This window comes from Carettochelys insculpta, chromosome 2, assembly GCF_033958435.1.
Source record: "Carettochelys insculpta isolate YL-2023 chromosome 2, ASM3395843v1, whole genome shotgun sequence".
NCBI lineage: Eukaryota > Metazoa > Chordata > Testudines > Carettochelyidae > Carettochelys > Carettochelys insculpta.
Genome location: NC_134138.1, coordinates 81,077,559 through 81,093,791, shown reverse-complemented (window position 1 = coordinate 81,093,791; position 16,233 = coordinate 81,077,559). Strand labels below are relative to the sequence as shown.

Here is a 16,233-nt window from a genome sequence, read left to right as displayed (position 1 = left end):
ATGCAGATGTTATTGGGCTGTTTGCAGAAATGATTTGCACCCCAAAGAATACATCTCTGTTCTGACTAGCAATACCTAGTATAGGGACTTGCCATAGCAGACTGTCAGTGATAAAAATCTGTCAAATTAGTGAATGCATAGGAAATGGGATCTGATTCTGCAGGACCTATACAGCTGCTCTAAGATTAGTGAATTAACTCTGTATATGGATTACTATATTATGTTAAAAGGTCTTAGGCTGTCATGAAAGGATACTTGGTTCCTAAAACAAATGTCAATCCCTCTGAAGCCAACAGGCACGCCACATACGCTTTCAGGTTCGACAGAAGCAGTCAAGACCTCTCATGTACTAAACACAGATGGAGACAGTGGGGCAACCAACAGAGTTGTATAAGTTGCTAAGTTGTACAATGGGTCAGGGGTAAGCTGCATGGACTGAAGGTTTACCTGGTTGCAATCCTGGGGGGAGGGAAGAATGTCTCTGACACCCTGTAACAGATAAAGAGCTAGGAGAAGTTCTGACTATGACCTTAAGAGAAAGCACGTGGGCAGGTCTTTGGGCACCCAACTCACTGAAGTGGTAGACTGGCAAATTTTTGAGCAAGGAAACAACCTGTTACTGTTTGTTTCTACTATGTGCAGGGAAGCAACACTTCATAAAGCGACAAGATTACTACAAAAATACACCTTTTTTTCTCTCTCTAACATTAAAAGCCCTGCAATGCCTTGTACTTTGGCTGGTCACTTTGGTTAATGGGGCAATACTATTTTCTGTTTGTGTTTGTTTAAAAAAAAATTGGGAAGGCTAGAAATTCAGTGATCTCTGAAGAGAAGTGTACATGGGTGCCAGCGAGGATGCATTAAAAAGGCACACTGATGAAAGTGAGTATCCCTCTTTGGGTTTCCTGGGTTTTCTGTGTTTTACTTTATTTTCTTGGGTTCCCTGCCTCCCATAACTTTCAGAATATTAAAAACTTTGTCTATAAATAAATGCTACTGTGGCCTGATATATATTACACATAAGCCTCCTGTGCACCTGTTGCATCAATGGCCAGAACCCTTTCTAAAATGGAAAACTGGGAAACCAAAAGAGCGAAAATGATGGACATATGGAACTCCTGCCAGCTTTTCCGTACCGCCACTGCCTTGCCAGTCGATTGGCTGATGGCCTGCTTTGTCTTCCAGCAGAACACCCAATCTCTGCTCTGCTTATCCTCCCATGCAGTTTTCTGTAAATGGCTTGTCTCCCAGACACACAACCATGGGGGTGGGATATGGAGAATTTTAGAAGGCCTGAATGGAAAGGGTGTGGGAGGAAGGTGAAATCAGGGGGCATACAGACTCCCCTGGTAGGGGGAAACTGTGAGAGATGCTAGAAGTACCTGAAAGGGGGGCATGGGAGGGTGGCAAAAAAGTTGCTTGTAGTGTGAGGGATGCAAAGAGCTTTGGTGTAGGCCAGGTTTCCCAAGCTTTATATAGTTGGAACCAGTTTTTTTAGTACTTTTTTGGTGACCCAAAAATATAAACATTAAAAAAAGAATAAATTTTCACAGTTTATTTATTCACAGTAATAATAGTACATAAAGTAAATCTTGATATAAACTACTTAAGTGCCGAACTTATTATTACCTTAATTATGCAGGAAAATATGAAATGTAACAAATTAACAGAATTGTACGTGATAATTTGTATATTTTTCTAAGGACCAGTATTTTTTTTTTCCAAGGGCCGGTACTGTGCCACAGACCACACTGGGAAACACTGGCATAGGCAATGAGCTCAACCAAAAGGAGCTAAGTATGTGTAACTACCTAGGCTACACCTACACTTACTAAAAACTTGGAAATGGCCATGCTAATAGCCAAATTGAAGAATACTAATGAGGCGCTGAAGTGCATATTCAGTGCCTCATTAGCATGCTGCTGGCCGCGGCACTTTGAAAGTGCCGCAGTTCGCTTGCCCATAGCTTGTCTACATGGGGGTCCTTTTTGAAATGACCCCGCCAACATCGAAATCCCCTTATTCCTATAAAATATGGCACTTAAATATTTTATATCAAGATTTATATTATGTAATGTTGTTGTTGTGAATAAATAATAAACAGTGAAAATGATTCTTTTTTATTCATATTTTTGATATGTGTTTATATAGTTGGAACCTGTTTTTAGTACTTTTTTTGGTGACCCAAAAATATAAAGTTTGGGAAAACCTGGCCTACACCAGAGGCTCCTTGCATCCTATCAGCTGATAGGAATAAGGGGATTTTGATGCTGGCGGGGTCCTTTTGAAAAGGACCCCCATGTAGACAAGCCGCGGGTGAGTGAACTGCGGCACTTTTGAAGTGCTGCAGCCGGCAGCATGCTAATGAGGTGCTGAATATGCACTTTAGTGCCTCATTAGTATTCGATTTGGCCATTAGCATGGCCATTTCAAAGTTTTTAGTAAGTGTAGACATGGCCCTAGTGTTTGAGCCCTGTCAATCTTCAATGCATTTATCCTCACAACATGCCTCTCAGGTAGGGAAGTGCCATTATCCCCATTTCACAGATCTGGAATTGAGGCACACACTGAATGGCTTTCCCAATATCGCAGAAGTTTCTAGCAAAGGCACATCACTGAGTTTCAGGTGAGTGCTCTAACTACTGCACCATCCTATAACCTCAATCACTCCATGCAAACATACTGCCTTCAGATTAATTGCTTGGGCACTTGTAGTGTGTGTGTTCAGTGACTTTGTATACATGTAATTGTTTGCAAGTAAGCAACCAATTCTTCTACACAAAAAGGAACAGTATCCAGCTCTTACTCTTTGCTATTATCTCAGCAAGTTACCAAGTTTAAATAGCGTCACTAAAATCAGCAGACATTGTTTTCTGTAGCTCTTACCTGGGTATCTAAGCACCCCAAAAAACTTCAGTTATCTGTACAATGTCCATGTGAAGTAGGGAAGTATTCCAGTTTTCAGTTGGGGAAACTGAGACATGGGTTACACAGCAAGACTGAGGCACTAATAGAATCCTGATGTGTTTAAGGCAGTAAACTGATATTCAGGACAAGACAATCTTCTAGGTAAAATATTAAAGAAGCAGTTAGTGGGCAGCCCTCTTGAGAACAATGGTGGCATTTTTACACAAACCCTTTAAAGGACTGCATTCGCCTATCCTTTGGTTTCCCTCCCCACGCCCCCAGGCTGAACTACACAACCCTAATGTTTCATTAACTACTTTTCTTTTAAATCTTCAAAATAACTTCTATAACACACCAGACAGCCAAAGACAATTAGTGCTTTTCATTGTTACCAGAAAACTACATACTTTTAATATGCAGCCCCTGGCAAAAAGTTGGCCTAGTGTCTGAGAACTGAAAACTAAGTCTAGGCATGTTCTATTTGAAAGTGTAAGGCTATGTCTACACTAGAGAGTTTTGTTGGCAAAATGGCCATTTTGCTGACAAAACCCACGGAGTGTCTAAATCCCCAAGGTGTTCTGTCTACAATATGGTGACGGAATGTAGTACTTTCGTTTACAGCTGTATCCCGCTCCAAACGAGGAAATCTGTCAACAGAAAGCCGGTCTGGACGTTCTGGGGGGCCTCTGTATTGATGGACCTGGAAAACAGGCAGCCCTGTCTGCTGTGCTTCCGGTAGGCTGTTTTGTCAACAGAGTGGCCAGACAGTCCAGCCGCTCTCTGTCAACAGAGTGGATTGCTCTTGCAATCTGCTTGGCAGTTTGGCCATGATCTGTCAACTGAAGTTTTGTCAAAGATATTTTCTGACAAGAACTTCTCTTGACAAATCCCAGTAACCTGTACCTTGCGTATGCATTTAGGTGACTGTAGGGATTTCTTACATTAAATTCCTGCCTTCAAGTCTACCAAACTGTTTTGCTTCAATAAGGACAGGAGTTGTAAAGTAGGAACATTTAAATCTATCAGAGCAACTATCAAAATTGCACACCATTTGCTGGGAATTAATTTAGAATGCTTTTCCAAGATCACAGCATGTCTTAAGAAAAAATTTCCAATGTGCAATATTCAATAACCAGTTTCTGAGGCATTATAGGTCACTCCAAACCTATTAACATGGGGGGAGTCAAATAAAAATTTAACAGTCAAGTTTCCAACTAGTAGTTTTTGCAGTAGCTATGATTTCAAGCAGTGTCAGTAGAATTTATTGAATAGGAAAAACTGCGTGTTAGTTTTATATCTGCTATACTAAAAACTGACAATTTTGATTAAACTTTCTTTTAAGAAACAGCTACTTGTGGCAGAGAAAGATTAAGAAATTTTAGTCACAAAAATGTGCTGTACAGGTGAGTATGTGCGAAGGGGCATAACATAGAAATCGTATCCTTAGGTATAGCAGTTACCAGCCATCCTCTAGTACCATGGCGTCCAATATGCTGTCCGTTTGCCCCATGGCAAACTGGACAGTGCAGAGTGGTGAAGTGGCTCCTCTGAGCTGCCCATGTGGCATGCCCTCTGCCCCTCCACGCAAGTGCCCCGCCCCTTGGTGGGACAAGTGTGGCAGGGGTGGCTCCTCCTGTGGCTCGTGCAGGGGCCAGGCGGCTCGCATGGCATGGCTCGGGGCTTGGGTGGTGTGTCTCCAGTGAGTCACTGGCAGTTTGCAAGGAGGTGCGGGGTACGGTGCCTGGCTGCAGTTGGGGGGTGGGGGTGGGCAGTGCCTTGTCCGGAGTGGTAATGTGGTGATCCATTCAAATGCTTTTGGACACCACTGCTCTAGTAAAAGTAATGCAGGCTGTTTCCTAGTTACAGATGTACCTCATGCCCTTAACTCCACCCTGTTTTAAATCTCCAAGTTCTGTCCTGTGCAATGGTCATGGTTACTTTAATAAACTATATCACAGCTAAGATTTTAATACAAAATGACTAAACCTAGTGAATTTTTGTGTTTAACTTTAAAATTTACCTTCACTTCAGACTCCAGAGTAGGTTGGTGCACTCTTCAGTGGAAGGCATGGGTTCGTACTACGTTCTTTTTGCCTCACTTTTAGATACATGGAGCACTAGCAGGGTGCAACGATGTGCTTGGATTCAGAAATAATACTTTAAGTTGTTAAGCTGCACCAGTGCATGACTCAGAACAAGAATCTGATGAACTTAATTCATACTTGGATTACTAGACCCAACTCTTAAAAAAAAAAAAAAAAAAAAAAATGGCCATAGACTGACAACTTGTAAAAACAAATCCACTGGTATAACCCAGGGATCTGCAACCTGCGTCTCCAGAGCCACAAGCATCTCTTTAAGGACTTCTTTGTGCCTCTGGAGATGCAGGTTGCAGATCCCTGGGTTATACCAGTGGATGTGGGTTATACGAGTGGCTCCTGGCACTATAATTTCAAAGTAGAAAACAACCCTCTTGATTGGCTTCAATAAACAATGAACATCTAAAAGCATGACAATGAATAACTCATATCTAAATAGCAAACAATATGTGATCTCAAAATGTTGGATAAGCTCCCCTTTAATATGTACAGTGCATTGTGGGATATGATACTATATCTGTTTTGATCCTGTTGCTAATTAAAATCTTGATTTCTGAAGAGGAAGCTTGCAGCATTCCTGCTGTGAAGGACAACAAGCAGTTTAAAAAAGAAAACTGAACTTAAACGTAGTGAAATTGGTATAATTAAAGTGGGTTTGGGAATGAAAGTCAGGAAGACAGTGGTACAAACACACACATGTAACGTGTGAGGAAACAGAATGTGTAAAAAGTTTGTGAATGTCGTGCAGTATATATGTATCACATTACAAATCATTGTGTGTGCTCTGTTCTTAAAATAGGGTTTAAAAAAGTAGGGTTTGACATCATTTATTAAAGACGGTCTTTTATGCGCATGCACTGCAACTCTTCAATTTCTGAGTTTCTGCCAAATTTGGAAAAAATGGCTGCTCTTGCTATTTTGGTTTCTGAACCCTGGCATAACCTCTGTACAAGCGCACCGGACTAGCAGACTATTACAGAAAAATACTTAACATGCTTATCCAGTTACTTTTACATCATGTATGCAGCTAGAGGAGATCAGACACCCTGAAAATGCAAGTAGGAAAGACTTCAATCAGCGTGGCAGGAGAAAATGAAATACAGGCATTTTCTACTTCTGGGCCAAATAAAATGAGAGGAGAGACTTGCTCATGTGATCAAAAAGCAGCATTACTTGCTAAATGTAGCAAAGGGAAGAAACCTCAGGCAGAAATAACAGTAGTACAAAGTGTGACAGCCTGTTACCAAATTAGAAATTTACAAAGTGTGTCCGTTTTGTATTGTATGTTCTTCTACCCAGTTACTACTGTTAGTATCTGCGTAAATGGTAAGCCTAGGTGTACTGGCTGGTGATAGTTATAGTAACAGCAGTAATACAATAATAATATAGCAGTAACAGAATTTATTGCATGACCTGACTCTGAAGTCAGATCTCCAGCAATTTCCTAGCTGGATGATAGTCATAGGCCGTGTCTACACTAACCCCAAACTTCAAAATGGCCATGCAAATGGCCATTTCAAAGTTTACTAATGAAGCGCTGAAATACATATTCAGCGCCTCATTAGCATGCAGGCGACCGCGGCACTTCGAAATTGACACGGCTCGCTGCCGCACGGCTCGTCCAGACAGGGCTCCTTTTCGAAAGGACCCCGCCTACTTCGATGTCCCCTTATTCCTATGAGCAGATGGGAATAAGGGGATGTCGAAGTAGCTGGGGTCCTTTCGAAAAGGGGGCCCCGTCTGAATGAGCTGTGTGGCGGCGAGCCGCGTCAATTTCGAAGTGCCGCGGTCGCCGCATGCTAATGAGGCTCTGAATATATATTTCAGCGCTTCATTAGTAAACTTTGAAATGGCCATTTGCATGGCCATTTCGAAGTTTGGGGCTAGTGTAGACATAGTATCAAAGCCTTTATAGAAAGAGGAAGCTTATAAAATGTTGGAAAGGAGAGTGCAGGTGTGATCTGCATTCATAGTTGCTTAGGTCCTGAATCCATGTATTCTGTCTACATGCATCTCCATCCTGGAAGAGCTTAGCCCCAGGAAAAGAGGGAATTATCTTCCAAGAGGGGTAGTGCTGGCTGGCTGCAGTGTGTGGAGGAAATCTAATGTCTCATAGAGCATGGGTGTGCAAAGCATCAAGTGGGATGGGAAGCAGAGCCCGAGAGGGGGCATGGAATTTCGTAAGGGGCGGTGCAGCATGATCGGCTGCTGGGTCTCAGGCTTATCCATCTCGTTAAAAATGCTGAAATATAATTGCTGTTGTGCATATTCACATTTATATACCAATTAATAAAGCTTTTTACATTCTGTATACTTATTTTCTTACATGTTCTGAGAGGGTTTTTTTCTATGAGCGTAACTGACGTTTCCATCCATGTGGATTACATTAGACAGGTTGGGGGGGCGGGGGTGTCCCTGCTAAGTGCAGGGATGAAAAGTGAGGTCTGACAGAAAAAAAGTTTGCTCTCCTGCTGTCTTAGAGCAAAGCCCTTGTGAGGAACAGGGCATGTCTGTCCTTGTTCTTATGCTGCTGAACAAGCTAGTAGGCAAAAAGTGGTGTTAGGAGACTTACACTTTCCTTTTTGCAAACTCTGATGATTTATTGGTGTCTTTGTAAACAAGGGGAGGAAAGCTTAGCAATCCATGGCCTTTTTCATGCCAGTGTGCCATGTGAAAGTAGTGCAATGGATGGGAATCAAAACAATCATCAAATGTGTTATGACTGAAAAAGAAAGAGGCATGAAAAATTTGCCATATGCTTGTTGGGATTGCTGAGATGTGTGGTCTGTCAGTGGCTGTCCCATGAATTGCTCTGAGTCAAACATGGATTCCTTTTGTGGGGTTTGGTTTGGTTTGGTTTGGTTTTAGGTGAAGGGAACACCGAATTCAGCTCTTTCCCTATAATTGCTGCTGCTATTTTACCTCTGCAGACTTCCATGCTAAGAGAGAGGGTATGTCCACATGGTCTCTGAAAGGATGACTGGAGCACATGCAGATTTATTCATGCTAGCTTTCATCAGAACCACTTTGAGTAACAATAGCCATGAAGCCCTGTCAGGACAGGGAGTGGCTGCCCAAGTATGTAACAAGGCTCTCCAGTAAGCAGGGCACAGCCAGTACAGCTGCCCATGTGGCTAAAGCTTCACTGCTATTGCTACTTCCACTAGCTAATTACTGACAAAGCTCAGAGTTATGAACACCGCGGGAATGGAGGTTGCTCAGAACTCTGAAATGTTCATAACTCTGTGCAAAACACTATAGTAGTAGTTTTAAAAATTCACAAGTGAATATAAATTTAATGCTGCATTAAATCTTCATGCAGAACAAAACATTGCTTTGAATTGCCTTAATTTAAATGAAACAAGCACAGAAGCAGTTTCCTTATCTTGTCAAATCTTTTTTTTTTTTAATGTCCCTTTATTTTGTTATCAGTTCATGTTTAACACTGCACTGTATTTGTGGTTTGTTTGGTGGGGTGGTTTTTTTTTTTTTGGCTCTGTTGCTGTTGGCTTGCTAGAGCCGTGCGAACCCAGATATCCACTTGATATCCAGAGGTGTGACTGCAGACATCCACACATCACTTTTGCAGATTTAGATGCCAATTTTGTAACCATGCTGGGGTCTGATTGCATACTTCTGGTTCCAAATAAGGTGTGTGGTTGACCTGGTCAGTTGGTAACTCTGAGGTTCTATTGTGGATCAAAATCAGACCTCTTTGTAGTGAGAGAAACTCTGAATTTTATCTATTTCTGAAAACTCTTGAGGATGGGGCAATCAGTCATTCATAGTGCAAACTTGATCCCTTTAAAATTCCCTTCAGTTACTAAAAACTGTTTTATTAATGTTTTCTTTTTGCAAAAAGTGAAGAGCTTCAGAACCAAGAGAAGAAACTCTCTAACATGCAGAGCTGCTCTTTCTTGCATTACAATTTGTTGTGAGGATTGCATCATGTAGCATTAAATGCCCATTTCACTGGGGGAAAAGGGGTGGGGGGGGTGCAGAATCTGCTTAATAGGTTGAGAAGCATCCAGTCCACTGAGAGACTGAAGCAGAGCACAGGGATTGACACTTGAAAGAAAATATTAATCTCTGAGTGATTTGTTGTTAAAAATACATGCCACTTGATTCCAATTGAATTAACAGATTAACTAGGAGTAAAACCTTTGGCAATTGCTTATTTTTTGAAAATTTCAGCTTTGGTTTACTTTGGTTTATTGGTTTACTTGAAATTATTCATGAGCTCATTGCTATTCATTGTTATTGCACAAGGAACAGTCATCATGACTGCGAGAGTGACTGTGTAGCCAGGTAGCTAGTGCACTCACTTCAGAGACCCAAGTCTCTGCTCCAAAGACTAATTATTAATACAAAGGGGAATTTCTTGAACAGGTGAGAGAGCCACCTTCCCTTCCTTGTCCCTCTGTTTTGTGAATCTAGGGCTTGACTATGTGAACTTTGTGTAGCAAGCAGACGGTGTAAACTTACCTCATATTAGCCTGATGCACACTAATATTCTGTGTGGATGCCAAGAGTTCCCCAGTGCATTTTGAGCTATCTTGCACTGCAATGGGAATAGATCAAAACTTAGAAGGGATTTCATACTACATGGCAGCAAGGTCAACATGGGCAGCTAGTTTGCAGCAAGCTAGTGTAATTTTGTTTAAAATGTCCAAAACTGTAACACCATTTTGAGTTAGGGTAAATAAAATGGTCTGGGTCCTCTCAGTATGTTCAGACTTCTCGGTTGGTTAAAAATTTTGAAAATTTTTGCTTTTGGTTCAACACAAAATTCAGCTTTTTTGGAATTGCTAGGAAACCAAAAAGTCTACTATTCACCCAGCTGGGATTAACATATTTCTACACAACCTCACATCTCAGCCCTCTAATGAACGGTCATGGAACACAGTAATGTAGCAAAAGGTAGCGGGTATAGTATTTAGAGTAACTCCATATTGTGTTCTCTGTCTCTCTTCTCCCTTTGTTTTTTTGACTTTCTTATCTATCCTGTATTCCCTTCTCATCCCTCTTGTCTAGTCCTTTTTCATATTTTCTTTTTAAAAATTTTTTTCCAGGAAGAGTTGTTCTCCCCCCGCTCCTCCCCCACGCTTACGAAAATAGGAGTTCAGACACCTACCTACATCAGTAGGCAAATAATTTTCAAAACAGGTGCCCATCTCATAAAATACTTGCAGTGGTCTACTTGGTGAAATCTGGAGTTGAGGGAGCAGAAAATTCTGATTGTGATTATGTTCTTGCTTAGAAAAGCCTGGCAAAAACAAGAGGCAGAAATATGATCTGCAAGTCTTAAATGGTGAATGTGGCCGTGCGAAAGACCTAACTTTTATTATCTAGGATGCACATATGATTGTTGTGCAATTGTACTGGACACTGTGCTACTGTGTGAACTCAGCTGAATCAGGGTGTTGTGATGGTTTCTCCTCTTGTTTCAGCATCACAACAGATAGCTATTGCATTGCTACATATCCCACATAGACAAAGATCATTCATTAGTTGTTTTCCCATTTTCTGGAGCTAATCGTTGTCATATTTTCCTTCTAGTATCAAATTGCAAGGAATACTTCATTCCAGCAACCAGGGAAAGTGCTTGGATGCTCAAAGTAAGTGTTTTGTTTTCTCGTTCTGTGGTGTAATAAAATGTACAGTATGTTGTGACTGCATTCAATGTTCCCTGCTCTTTAAACTTAAAGCAACAGTTGAGTGGCATTCAATATGCCAGTAATTACTGAGATTCCTTTGCAGCAAGATCTACCATGCAAGAATAAATATGTACAACAAGTCAGGATAAGGTGTCTTTGTAAGTAGTAATAGTCATTCAATGCAAATTAATTGCAGTGGATTCACGGCTAGCTGCACTAATGACAATTGCTTCCAGAGAAAATATTGCAGATGTATGTGGGGAGAAAGAGGGGAGAAGAGAAGTATCTAAATAGCAGGGGGCCTTCATAAAGAAGGGAGCCAATGTTGGGAGAATCTTTTCTCTCCCTGCCTGCCTTTTGAATTCTAGCGGGAAAACTGTCTTATGCTCTCTCTCCAATGCTCATTTTATTTCATTTACAGCTCCATCAGTTAAATAATGCAGACTTCCCAATTTTAAATGGAGGAAAAGAGAACAAATGATACTGTATGTGGTTAACAATGTATATCTGAGGAACAGCTCTTTTAGTAAATTTTCAGTTAGTTGTTGGAACACTAGATGACTGTATCCACCCTCCAATTTGTCATGCTTGCAGTTTGCAGTCATAATTTGACTCACCTGTAGGAACAGCTGAGAACAAGGATATAATTAGAGGTAGGTCCACAAGATGGCAATATTTTGAAAGACTTCAAAAATGAACACACAAGCTTCTTTTGACAAAAGAAACCTTGTGGTATAGTTACTATCTTTCTGTAGTATTGTTGCCAAGTGTTTGTCCTGTTACACAGACTGAATTCTAAACTTTTCTCAAAATGGATACTAGAATACACTATTGTTGGTCTTTTCATAAAACTACCTTCCGGCATGCAGTAGGATTCTATTGAACGTATATACACATGGAGTCTCTTTTGGCAAGGTATGTAGATTACAGTTCACTGTGTAGCATTATATCTTATGGTAAAAGTTGTGTAGTTCTGCAGTTAACATGGACATAAAATAAGTCCCTGCTCAGAAACTTTATTTTAAAACCAACCAGTAGTATAACATCTGTCAATTCTTGAAAGTATGTGTTACCATTTATAAAGTCTGATTTTATTTAATTTTTTTTTTTGTTTTAGTTGGACCGTAAGGTACATCTCACTTGCTGGAATATTTTATTTGTTGTATATTTAAGTAAAGATGTCATATTTTTCTGTACACTGTAAACTATACTAAGGCTTTATTATTGTGCTATAAACTATGTTGAGGCTTGTTTCACAATGGACCTAGGAAGCTGGTTCAGCCGTTGGTTAAATGTTTTGAATGTCTGGAAAAAGCTCAGAGATGTTTGTAAAATGGTACTACAAATGCACAGGTGATTCTTAAGCTCAAATCAACAAAAGGGAAGATCTGAGTGTTCTCAGATAATTGGGATCTGTTGATAGGTTAGGGTTAACAGCACTTAGGAAATGGATAATTGGAACTCTGACCCTTTTTTTAAAGGGAGAAGGGAGAGCAGTTGAGAGAACTGAGATGGTGATAGGCAAAGGTGCAAGGGGATAATTGCTATAATGCAAAGGAAGCTGAAAGAGGCTCAGAATTAGTCACAGATGAAGCAAAGAAGCTGGGTCACATGAAGCTGAGAAACTCAAAACTATGAAGTCTCAGGGATTTCCCCAACTGCACCTTTTTCTCTACTTGCAGTAGGGATGTAGCAGTGCAAGGGTCTAACATAGACTGGCTGTGGTATTTTAATAATGCATTTTCTGATCCTGCTCAAAACACGTCTGGATGAGTCTTAAAACACTGATGGCTACAGTCAGTCTGGTTGTACTACTACTCTTACTAGCGATTGTGAAACAGTAGGAAAAGTAAAGAAAAGTGTAGAGGCAGCAGGGATACCATTTACAAAAGTCTGCTTGCGACTACACACAGCCTAATAAAACTTATCTGGGGGACACAGATTTCCTGGAGTGAGTAGTTCCACTCTCAAACCAACAAACAGCTTTCTAAAGTATTTCCTTTTGGGCTTCTGCCTAGGCTGTAGTCTTTCCTCCCAAAATCCCTGGAACTTAATAGCACATTGAATATCAAAATTAAAGTCACAACCATCCTCATTTGAATGCTAGAGGTTCATCATATTGCTTTGAAGGCAGCTGAACTGTAGCTGACCATAGACAGAATCATGTCAACATGCAGGGCATTTTGATACTCTTTGATGCTGCTTTTGATAATTCCATGGCTATTCATGGGATTTTGGGTTTTTTTTTGTTGTTAAAGTTGCACAGAAGGACATACAGAGAAGGAAGTTCAAGTATCCAGGAAATTTTACAACTTTCATTTCCCCCAGGATATATAGAAAGTTTTCATTGGCAGTTCAACATACCATGCATTAAGCACTGAATTTTAGAATTTAGAAGGCATCTTAACATCAAAATACTATTTGTTTCTATGATACTTTACTTTGTGTTTACTTGCAGTTATTCCGTATGTTCTGGCTAGCTGTAGAGGCAGCCAACAGCATCTGTATGGATTTAAAAAAAAGAAAAAAAGGAGGGGGTTTATTCTGGAAAGGAATGCAATAAAACAGCTTCAGTATCAGTAGCCTGGCAAATTTTCTTTACTAAAGCTAAAACTTTCAAACTTTCTAAAACGTTGATAATAAGCTTACACTGTTTGCACTGTCTTGAATGCAGAAAATTTATCCTTGTTTACTTGACTGCAGGAAAAAAGTAGAGTAACACTGTCTTCCTTCAGTATGGAGGGAGTGAGGAGTGTTCTCTACTTCTTCTGCATCTTCTTTTATAGCCAGAGGGGGTCACTAAAACAAATCACTTAATCCTTTGGCTGAATGCTTTGGTCACAGCATTTTCATGCTGTAGAAACTGATGCTCCCAGACATCAGTGCAGGGTAACATCATATGACAGTCACACTGACATAAAAACAGAATTGTTTTCAAGTCAATTTTGATTTAATATGAGAAGAGAGTTGTAGGTTTTTGGATCTACATTTTGAACTTAGAGGACAAAGTTATCTTGAATTGAATGTAAAGCTTATGGTTTAATATTAACCGGTACCCTTTCCCGGCTTTGAATAGCCTGAATATCCTTTTATGGTCTTGTCTGAAAATGGCCTGAACCATAGGGGGGTAACCTTTTTTCCCCATGGTCCTAATACAAGCAATTATCCCATGGAGTTCATCCCTTCAACTGACTTAAAAATATATTTTTTAATAAATGCAAAATATATGCTTTTGTTCCAAGTTAATAATGATGGTTCATTCCAATGGCCAAGCTATCCATGTCAACTGTTACTTGAACTATTAAATATATGGGTTTTGTTACTTTATATTAAGTAAAATCAGCACATAACTTTCTAACTTTAAGCAAAATATACATTGATGTCATTACTATATTTTTGCATTTAAAATACTAAAAAGATGTTTTTACTACTACTCCACATTTATAGTAAAAAGACCCATTTCACCTCATTGAATTTTGATAATTGCTATTCAAAATATGCATGAAATAAATGGAAAATAAGTTTTGCATCATTTTAGGGGATTTTTGGTAAATGGATGCTAGATTCTGACTGATATATAATGTAGTGCATTTTATCCATTTCAACAATGTTTCTGCATATTTAAGACACTTCAGGCCATGACTAAGAAGTACTCCTGCATTCCGAGTAGACACTATACAATTACTCTGTCTGTGATTAAGCAGTTTAAGAACCCCAACCAGCTTGCCAGAACAGGCTCACTGGAAATACTTGTGAATCAATATGGCACACTCAGATTCTGCAGAAACAAGTTTTTTCACTTTAGAAAAAGTTTCTACCACTGACGGCTGTAAAGAGAACCTTCCAAACGTGAGCAGAGTCTAATCCCATGCAATGCTGTCTTCTCCAGTCTGCAGGCAGCTTGAAACTACAAGGCAAGCATATTAATTCTGCCTTCCCCTGCATGGGTTGGGCAGGACTGAATCAGGATTTCTCGATGTGTGAGACTTAACCCTGACGGACCAGATCTAGCCAGTGAGCTGGCATTAGCCCTTATAACAGGGGTGGACAATCTTCTGTGCAAACTTCAGGTATGGAACGACAGGAGCACACATGTAGGGCTATGTGCTTCTAGCACAGGGCCATGATTAGAAATGGAAGTCAGTCCTCTCCATAGAATGTCTGACAGCCTGCGTTCGTTGTGGTCTGTTTATGTGACTTCTTTAAGCAATGCAGTGGCCACATAAGACGGTGGGTTATCTAAAGTATAGTAGTTAGTAGTGGCCATCTGAAAACCAGCGCTCTGGGTCTGGCAACATCTGTCATCCAGCAGGACCACGAATGCAACTTGACCAGAGAGCCCAGGAGCCCAAGGGCAGGCCGGCCTGCCACAACAAGGTTGGGCAGTCCACCTGAGAGCAGCATGGGGCAGCGGCCAGAGTCCTGGGGCAGCAGCATGTGGGGTAGGGGCTATAGCCCCAGGGCAGGGCCAGAGCTGTGGCAGCCTCCTGGCTGCAAAGGGCTGTAGTTGGAGGCCTGCATGGGGCCAAAGCCCCATAACAGCCCTGTGGCTATGGGGCTGGAGTCCTTCAGTATGGAACTGGCTGAAGCCCTGCTGCAGCCTCCATGGCTCCATGGGGCTTAGGCCAGAGCCCCCAGCAGCGTGGACCTGGGGTGGAGCTGGAGTCCCCGGTAAGAAACCAGAGCCTGGGCTAACCAGGACACCAGCAGGTGCTGGACAAGGAGTGTAAGGATGTTGGGGGAGGGGTGCCAAAGACAGGTGCTTGGAGGCTGGTTGCAGGAAACCTCCCTGGTCTGGCAAATTCTTTCATTCAGGAGTGGTCAGGTCCTGGCAGTGCTGGAGGGAGGTGCAAACCATACAGTACAAGATGGTATAAACCAAAGCAAGAATAGTCAATATTTCACGTTCCTTGTGTTTCAGTAGGACTTTGAAAATTCCCTTCCAAAAGGGGTTACAACTCTCAGTGGAATGGCTGTAATTTGATTTCTCACCTGTCCAGACAATACGTTTTTCCTGTAAACTTATTACAGCAGACCCCTGATAATGCCTACCACTTAAGATAGCAAATTGGCTTCCACTGAAATGCTACCTATTCATATAAGGATCGCATTGGGCTCATTCTCTTTAATTGTCTGACTAGACTGTGTAGGGGTACACATGGAAGGCTTTAGAAAATACTGCTGTATTACATTGTATGTAGAATAAGAGCATCACATAATTAATGACTCACTATGCACACATGCAAAAGATAGGGCTGCCATTTCACTCCATTCCCTCTCCCTCCATCACTCACTTCCCCCAGACTGGAGCAGGTCGTTGGGGTTCAGGACACAGTGAGGGCTCCAGCTGGGGGTGTAGGCTATGGGGTGGGGTTGGGGATAGGGGGCTCAGTGTTCAGGATGGGCAGGATTGAGGTATAGGAGAAGACTCAGAGCTAGACAGGAAGTGAGGGGCATGGGCTCTGGGAGGGAGCTGAGGTGTTTGAGGAGGCTCTGAGTCCAGTGTTCCCTTCACTTTTTACCCTCCAGGGCAGAATACAGTTTATGCACACCAAGGCATGCCCAGATGT

At 41.2% G+C, this 16,233-nt stretch overlaps 1 protein-coding gene across 1 annotated transcript in view; it reads left to right on the top strand.

Annotated features, from left to right (window-relative positions):
* MAPRE2 (microtubule associated protein RP/EB family member 2) overlaps nt 1–16,233 on the top strand; it is a 156,141-nt gene that overhangs the window by 28,352 nt on the left and 111,556 nt on the right. The window contains exon 2 of the mRNA XM_074987201.1: nt 10,566–10,624. The gene's annotated coding sequence lies outside the window, so the exon portion shown is untranslated. The remainder of the gene's footprint in view (nt 1–10,565; nt 10,625–16,233) is intronic.